Source organism: Aedes albopictus, chromosome 1 (genome assembly GCF_035046485.1).
Source record: "Aedes albopictus strain Foshan chromosome 1, AalbF5, whole genome shotgun sequence".
Lineage (NCBI taxonomy): Eukaryota > Metazoa > Arthropoda > Insecta > Diptera > Culicidae > Aedes > Aedes albopictus.
The window spans coordinates 212463373-212472485 of record NC_085136.1 but is presented as its reverse complement, the minus strand read 5'-3'; positions in this window follow the sequence as shown (position 1 = coordinate 212472485).

The following is a 9113-nucleotide window of genomic DNA, read 5'->3' as shown; positions in this document are numbered from 1 at the left end:
CCTTCCACGAGCATTATTTGAATGCGGTTATACAGATTAAACATCTTCTTCTTCTCTTGTTTCCCTGGAACTTGACGTGCCTCTCTTCAACTGAATGTTTTTAAGCACTTCTACAGTTATTAATTGGAAGGTCTTTCTTTTCCTGTTATTGCATGAATTTGTATATTGTGAATCAAGTACAATAATACACAATGCCGAGGAGGGCGTCGAAAAAATTTTCCCGACCGGAACGAGCATCAAACCCGCCGTCTCCGGATTGGCGATCCATATAGCCTTAACCACTAGGCTAACTAGAGACCTAAGAAACATGTAACTTCTAATATTTCTAATCGTTTGTTCATATAAACTATCTTTTCCGGGAATTCCCGATTTGAATTATTCTACAATATTCTTAAAGATTTCTATTATAATTTATCAATCGCAAATTCAGCAGTGAAAATCATTTTTTTTCTAGTTGGCAACACAGTTTCTAATAACCCTTTTTAATTTTATTACTTCGACAGATGGCTCATATTAAAAATATACATATTAATCGTCGAATAAATATTCAACTAAGTTCACATTCGTTTGTCGTAGAGGAATGAATGGCCTCTTGCTGCGATAAGCAAAGTACAGCTTTTCGTCGCAAATGGTGTTTATGAAATAAGTGGTTTCCAATGATGTTCGCGATGCTGCTGATCGAACCATACTGGATTTAAATAAGCTTCAGTAAAAAAAACGTGAACTACCAACGTTGTGGTCATTTTTGTTTTGCTAAAATATACAACATTCAAACAACAAATCTGAATTGATTCGTCTGCAAATCTCCTGGATTGGCATACAATAACTATTAATCGATATATTGGAAAACTTACTATCTACTTCACATGTTGCAGGAGTGTGAGACTCGAAGAGATAATGTTCATTTCTAGATCAGCTGTTACTGAACACGGCTGTAATTGATAGCACGTGGGGATTCTTTGTTCAAATTTTTTTCTGGTTTGTAACAAGCTTTTTTTGTAATCTATTTGAGTAGGGGTATTAGGGGCATAATGGACACCCTAAGCAAATGAGTACGTTAGGCCTGTATAATAGAGTAAAACTGAACATATTATCAGTTGACTTACAACTTTAACTAGTTTCCTACGTCTTTCAATCATTTACAGAAGGTAGAATGTCTTTATTGTGAAGAAATAATGAATTGTAAACCGTGTGTTTTTCAGGGCTGGCAGGAAAGGTACGGGGCGAAATTGACACTAGTGTGGGTCATCGGAACCGTTTTCGCAGATCAAAGCTTTTTTGGTTCCGTTTCGGGGCCTGAGTATCTGTGCAAAATTTGAGCACGATCGGTTACGTCTACATATTGCGCATCGCAATCGAACCGTATATGCGATTTTGTATGGGAAAACATACTTTTTTTGCATTTTAGCCATAAGTTGAAAAAGTTTGTCTGAAACTTTTTAACCGATACTGTAAAATAATAGCCTAGGATGTTCTGAAAAACTTTGTTGAAGACCGCAAAGCGATCCGATGCTTGTGAAAATAGTTATAGCCAACGAACCGCATGCATGTGTTTATGTTTTAACATGTAAAGGAATAACAATAGCAACAAAATCATGTTGTTTCGCCAAGCAATGCCAACGCTATAACTTTTTTCATAAGCATCATATCACTTCGCGGTCTTTGATAAAGTTTTTCAAGACACCCTAGGCTGTGTTTTCACTTTATCGATTACACGGTTTCAGAAAAATTCGGGCTTGTTATGAGAGAAATGCAAAAAAGTGTGTTTTCCCATGTAAAACCTCATGCAAACTTCAAACGTGATGCGCAAAACGTGGACATAACCGATCGTGCCCAAATTTTGCACACTTATTTGGGCCCTGAAATGGGATTAAAAAAGCTTTGATCAGATGGGATACCATTGAATTTTTCATTTTTCCATATAAACGATGACCCACTCTAATGGACACCCATCGGGGCATAATGGACACCCTTGCATATTTTATGCTATTTCTTTGGTTACATCGCCCAGTTGAGTAATTTGCCTACGGAGATCAATACCACAGATATAATACTCCATCTTAGACTAGTTTACATAACATCAAAGTTAACTAAATAACTTTTTAAAACGCCTAACAGTATACAATGCACGTACATCCATACGTAATTGCCAGTGTTCATTTCGCCCCGAATCGAGTACAACATCAAAATTGTTATTTTAAGTAAATTCTGATCAAAAATAAGATACTTCATCCATTGCAAAATCTTCGTTTACATGTAGATAAGGTAACAATTCACTTGTTTTAATGGTGGACACACTCCAACACTCGTAATACCTTATTTGATGCTGCTTCAAAATTATAAGAATTGCACCATATGAAAAACATTTTTCAATTTCAATGATATTTTGGTTATTTTGGAGCAATATATATTGTACATTTAAAAAAATAGAACCATGACTTGTTCCTTTTTCACTTATGCATTAAAAGTTTTACATAAAAGTCAACGGTTTCGGAAAAAAAAACAGGGGTGTCCATTTCGCCCCGGGTGTCCATTATGCCTCTAATCCCCCTATACAGTACAAACTTATTTCATGCTGGTTATGCTTATGCATTTTTAATTTATGCACTTTTTTAAGTCATGAAAAAAGGGCCAGCTATTTAGAATAAGTATTGTGCATAGGAAAATGTTCCAATGGGCCTCAGAAGCACTTCAAGGGGTCTCAGGGAGTTCCAGAAGATCTCCGGCGTGTTTTAGGGGGTTTCAGGGTGCATCAGGAGTTTACAGGAATGTTTCCAGCGAGTCCCAAAGGGTTTTAAAATATACCAAGAGTGCTCAGAAGCGTTTCAGCAAATCTCAGGGGATTTCAAGGGGTCTCATGGAGTTTTAGGAGTGTTTCATGGGACCTCTGGAACGTTTCATATTATTGAAACTCTTGAAATCCCCGTAATCCTTTTGAATTGTATCGCCCTAAGCAGCATACGTTCCACATGAGAGAATCTCTTCAACCAGCTCTTTACTCTCCATCAGCTTGAGCACAGTAGATGTAGGTACACGCAATAGATTGTAAGCCAATATAGCAGTTAGTTATCTCGCAATCGACCGTGCGCGTTGACCGTCATCGGCTTTCACCGCGATCGAGCTCTGAAGAAGCAATAAATTGAATTCGGTTGTACCGGGCCGGTTTTTATTAGCACACAATAAAGTGTTTTTAATTACCTAATCAGTGTCAAGTTCAGTGCCGTATCCGAAATCCGGTCGAAGTTTGATCCTGTCGGAACAGTACCTAATCGCTCTTAAACTCCTAAGACTCTTCTAGAACCCATTGAAACGCCCCTGAAATGTCTTGAAACGCTCCCGAAACCTCCATAATCCCATCCCATTGAAACGCCCTTGTAATCCCCGCAATTCATTTGAAATGCTCCTATAACCCATTGGGACACCATTAAAAGGTTCTTGGAACCCCCTAAAACAATCCTGAAATTCCCGTAATAGATTTGAAATGCCCCTGAAACCCTTTGGAATGCCCTTAAACCTCAAAAAAACCCCTGAAACACACCTGAAAATTCCTTGAGGTGTCTCTTAAATGCTATCAAACGCCCCTAAAACCTCTCGAAACGTCCTTATAACGTCCCTGAAACCCCCAGAAATCCCTTGTAACGCCTTTTAGGCACTCCTGAGACCGCCCTTAACCCTCAAGCAGTTGTGTCTTCGCCCACCTTCAGCTCACGGCCACGCTGTGTACCACATTCGTGCTTTTTTCGTGGTTCGTGGTCTTATCAGCATTTTCTGGTACATTTGGTGCGAGGGGGACCGCAGGTTCTTCTGGAGTCCATAGTAGGCCCGACTTCCACTGATGATGCGCCTTCGTATTTCGCGGCTAGCGTTGTTATCTGCCGTTAATGGGGATCCGAAGTAGACGAAGTCCTCTTTTTTTTTATAGAATGAGGAAAGCCTCAATACGCCGTCGTACACTCCCGTGCAAAAGTTTGGGGTCACCCCCTCAAAAACATGGAAATGTTTTTCGGTCATATCTCAGTTATCTTTCATTTAATCCACTCGTTCTTAGACTCTATCGAAAGATAAAGAGTTAGATTTGATTCGTAGGTACTTTTCACAAATTAGATATGAAATTTTTAGTATAAAAAATTTACCTAAACTTACATGTTTTTCCTAAATCTGTATGAAAAATTGTTTTCCGTGTAATTCAAAATTGGGTCGACCAAATTTTAAAATTAAAGTTGCATTAGAACCCTATTTCTATCCTCTTTGAGAGCCATTCATTAGATATTAGCGGAAAAATTCATATCATAATTTAAATGATCGAGTTAGGTTTACAAGTCACCGTGCAAAAGTTTGGGGTCACCCCTTAGTATGCTGCATCGTGCAAAAGTTTAGGGTCACCTTCCAAATGAAGTCTGAGTCGGATTTTTATTCAAATCGTCATTGTTTTTGGTGCAACTCCAATTCCTTCTTTGATATTTGAATGGCAAGACATAGAAATGGTTATGAAATGTTTATAAACTATGTTCTAGACTAAGTCAAGGTAGAAAATGGGGTATAAAATCCATACTAAATTAGCTAAGTTCGTTGTATAAAGTGCGAAAGAGGATAGAAGTGAGATAAAAATTACTAATTGTTGAACTCTACCCTATATGACTGTAAGTGTTAAAACCACTAATTTTCCTTTTCCCCAACCTTGACAAGCATGATTCGCTTTAGGAGTTTCCCGGCCGTGTCTAGTAGGCAGATTGGTCTATGTATAGTGTATATGCCGAAGGGTCGCCTGGTGGCTTCTCGTGCTTGGTCAATAGAACCAATTTTTGCCTTTTCGACCTATCCGGAAACTCGCCTCTATCCAGACATCTCTGCATAGCCAGTCTGACCATGTCAGGGCTAGCCTCGATGGCCATGGATGAGAACTGGTCTATTGGCCACCTGGGTGGGGCATAGCAACTGCAGTAGTAGACCCCGTCGATCTTCGTAATTGCGAAGCCCTCACACGTCGTGGAGGTTATCTCCTGGACCGAGTCTTACAGATCGCCGCTTTCTTAGCCTTATCCGCTACCCAGTTCCCGTTATCGGGGGGATGGATGCGATATGGGTCCATAAGTAGTGCGATGTCTGTACTCGACGCCGAGGCGGATTACCACAACAGCTGCTGCGCAGCTTCACAGTGATTGAAGTTCAACTGTATGACCTGCGTCATTTCCGGCAGTTCTGCCCCCTCATGCTTGGGCACTTAAGCCCACCCGTCACGGGGCCTTTGTTAGCCGTGCAAATCAGACACTTTGGTGCCGATTTGCACTCCCTGGCGAAGTGGCCTTCTACTCCGCACCTTATGCAGAGTTCACTCCTATCGGGGCCTTTGCATGCCCACGGCTTGTGGCCTCGCTCGAAGCACCTGAAGCTCACTTCCAGCGGCTCACAGATGCTGAGCGGACACTCCGACCAGCCGACTTCTATCATGCCCTTTGTAGCCGCTTTTTTCGCCTGCTGGGGTGCCGGGTGCCTGCTGGGCCCCGCCTGATGTGGATCGATGCACTTGGCGCGTCCACCATACACTGCTGCCTAAGGACGGCAGAGAGCTCCTCCGCGGTGGCGATCTCACCCAGGTTCTTACACCGGAGAGTTGCCTCCGGCGTCAGAGCCCTCATCTGTACCTTCTCTCTTAGCACTTCCAGTGCTAGTGCCGTGTAAGGGGAGCCCTTGTTGATGGCATCCTTCTTGAGCGCTAGCATCATCTCCCCTGTTCTAGTGCGCCGGATACTTTTGACATCCGCGCCTAGCTCCGAGAGACGATTCTCGCCACGCATAGCCCGCAGCACATCTGCGTGTTTTGAGGACCAGCGCGTCACCCCTCGTGCGCTTACGAGCAGGCTTCGCCTTGGTTTTAGCCGAAACCTTCTCTTTCCTCTTATTCTTTTCAACCGTAATCCAAGGGTTCTCCTTCCCTTGGACCGGTTGGTCACCGCTACTTTTAACAATCTCGTCTCGGGGTTTCGGTTCTTTACCCCGAGCTCGTTTCGCGACCGGTTTGGAATTGCTCCCACTGCGCGGGCTTTTACCCCTCACCGGCCGCTCCTCGTCGACGGATCTCGACCTTTTGGCTTGGGCCGAGATTTTCGCTTCATCTGCAGCCCCACCTGGCTGCACCCTAGTTGCGCTCTCTGTAGAGGGGCGGTCCGTTTGCGTGGACCTCTCTGCTCTACCCGCGTCAGTCGCTTTGCCTCGCTAACGGGTTGATCACCTTACCCTCCGTATTCTCGACCACTTTAATTAAAAACGAATCAATCACTGCAATAAGGGTCCCCCCAAGGATGGGAACACTCACTTGCGAAGAGTTACACTCACTTGCTATTTTCTCAGCTCAGAAGCGTGCAATCATTAAACGATGTATGGACGACTTTTGCATTGTGGTTTTGTCTAAAACTTTGTCGAACAGAGTAGGGTTCGCACACGCATACCGAAGTCGTGAGGGAGCTGCAAAGGCAACTCTCCACAAGGTGAATGTAAATTACACTCACCTCGTGGAGAGTCGCTTTTACAACTCTGTCACGACTTTGGTATGCGTGTGCGACCCCTACTCTATTCGACAAAGTTTTAGACAAAACCACAATGCAAAAGTCGTCCATACATCGTTTTTTGATTGCAGGCTTCTGAGCTGAAAAAATAGCAAGTGAATGTAACTCTTTGAAAGTGAGTGTTCCCATCCCTGGGTCCCCCTAAGAGCTGCTCTTCCTCACTGTCACTGAAGTAGTCGCCCCAGAATCCCGGTTATCTATGCAAGCAGGGAGACCACCTACGGGTTGGCACAGGCCCTTATGCGACCTGAGCTCAGAGCCAGGATCAGCGCTAATCAGGATACTTCAACTGAACCTACCTCCACCCAGTAAGTGTCCTAAGCTGGGTACAGATCGGGAATGTACTCTAAGGCCTTGTCAAGGTTTTATGGGACGGAAGGCAGCTCCGAAATTAGCCCATCCGTCGTTTCTAAGAGTATAGAAAGCCGTCGCCACCAGCACACCCCTTCTCCGCGGTCATCTAAGAGTGTACCATCTCGTTGAACAGTTCCATCGCGCGCGCCAGTATTCCGTAATCAGGAACTTACTGGCATTGCTCCTGATGTGTCCGAGGCAACCCTGACCAGGCTAGGGCATTTTGGAAGCGGTGTCAATTCGCTTGTACAGAGTTGACGCTTCCGGTTGTGTGATAATTCTGAAGAGGCCCAGCAGAGCCCACTGCTGAACCCTTGCCACGCCTAGGCAAACTCCGCTTGAACTATTCGTGTGCAGTGCAAATGATGCTCGGTCACCTTGCGATGCCAAAGGTGGTGAGTCCTCACTAGCGTTAGACGAAGTCCTCTACGACCTCGAAAGTGTCCCCGTCTATTGTAACACTGTTGCTTAGGCTTGCCCTGACGTTCGTGGTTCCGCCTGTCAGCATGTACTTACTTCGTTTTTGGTGCGTTCACCGTGAGTCTGACCTTTGCTGCTTCACATTTAAAGTGGATGTACAGCTCTGTGACCGTTCCAAATGTTCTAGCAATAATATCCATGTCATCCGCAAAGCAGACAAATTGACCGGATTGCATGAAGATCGTGCCTCGGCTGCTGAACTCGGCTCGTCGCATGATAACTTCCAGCGCGATGTTGAACAGCAAGCATGATAGTCTATCACCTCGTCGTAGTCCCCGGCGAGATTCGAATGAATCAGATAGTTCACCCGATATTCTTATGCAGTTTAGCACACCGTCCACCGCTGCCAGTGAATCAAAATTCAACCATCGCGCAACAATAATGACAATGTCGCAACCTGTATTTGTTGCGACAAAACAACCCATGCGACATAAGTTTGTCCCAACTTGAAAATAATGGGATTTACATCGTACACCACGAGTTTAGAGATTTTTAAGCCTTGCATTGCGATTTTCGAACGGTAACTTTAAGTCGGTAAACACTGCAACTCTGGTGAAGCTCTATCATCAAACAGTTTCGACTTTGGGTTAGTAATAATTGATTATTCACGAGTTGAAAAGTACGCAACAAATTCAGCTTCCGTTTTGTCTGCAACAAAAAAATGCGAGATCATGTCATTATCTGTCACCAGTAGGGATAAAGACTAATTGTCGTACCTTCTTTGTTGCTTGTTTTGTGCCTCTTTTGTCTGACAATTCTCTTCACTGGCCGCTGCTTTAATCAGTCTAGTCAGCTTCTCAGGAAAACCGTTTATGTCCGTGTCGCTTATCTGCTACCTCCGAATTTCATCGGGAAGCTGATGATCACTATGAAACCAACTCCACGCTCTGCCTTATCGCTGCCGCTGTAGTAATTGTGGTACTTGAATGCAATGTTTGCGATGGGATCCAGTGCTAGAAATTCGTTTACTCCAGATTTGAACCAGTGCATCTTCTTCCACATTCACGCCGGACATTCTGCAACTCACGAGCCAGGAGCCGACACGTGTGGATTCATTTAAAGTTCAGGCCTTCCAAGATCTGACTTTCCAATCGTTGGATTTGCTTTTCACCTTAGTGTTCTATGGTTCTATGATCACTTCCAAAATTATTATCTGAGGGCTTTCTTTGCCGATTGATGCTCTTCTATGCAAAATGACCGACCATAAGGGCGCTGTTCATGAACTACGTACTCATGTTTGGCCATTTTTTTCAGACTCCCCTCTCGTAGACTTTTGTCCATATAAAACTGTCGAAGTTGTGTGGACCGTACACTTTGGCCACACCCCTCATCTACGAAGAGTCTCCGTAGTTTAAGGACAGGTCAAAATCAAACCCTTCACCATTGGCATAGTGTTCCAACTACCCGTGCATTTACTGCCTCAGTTGTATGGGCCTTATAAATATAGTTAATGTATTCCGAAAACATAGATACGCCCTCGGAGACGGCTTCAATACATTTCCCAGCTCTAATTATGACTTTTCATCTGATTTTATGCTGTGTGGGACCAGAACGTGCAGTTCTGTTCTGAACAATAATAACCTCCTAAACGGGGGTTGCCGCCTGTGACCTTTTTTCTCGCATATTTCACGCTCATATACACAAACACTCTTCTGGTCCAGATCTGCAAATGTTCCACCAGCGCGCCGCCATCTAATAAACCTACTTATGATACTG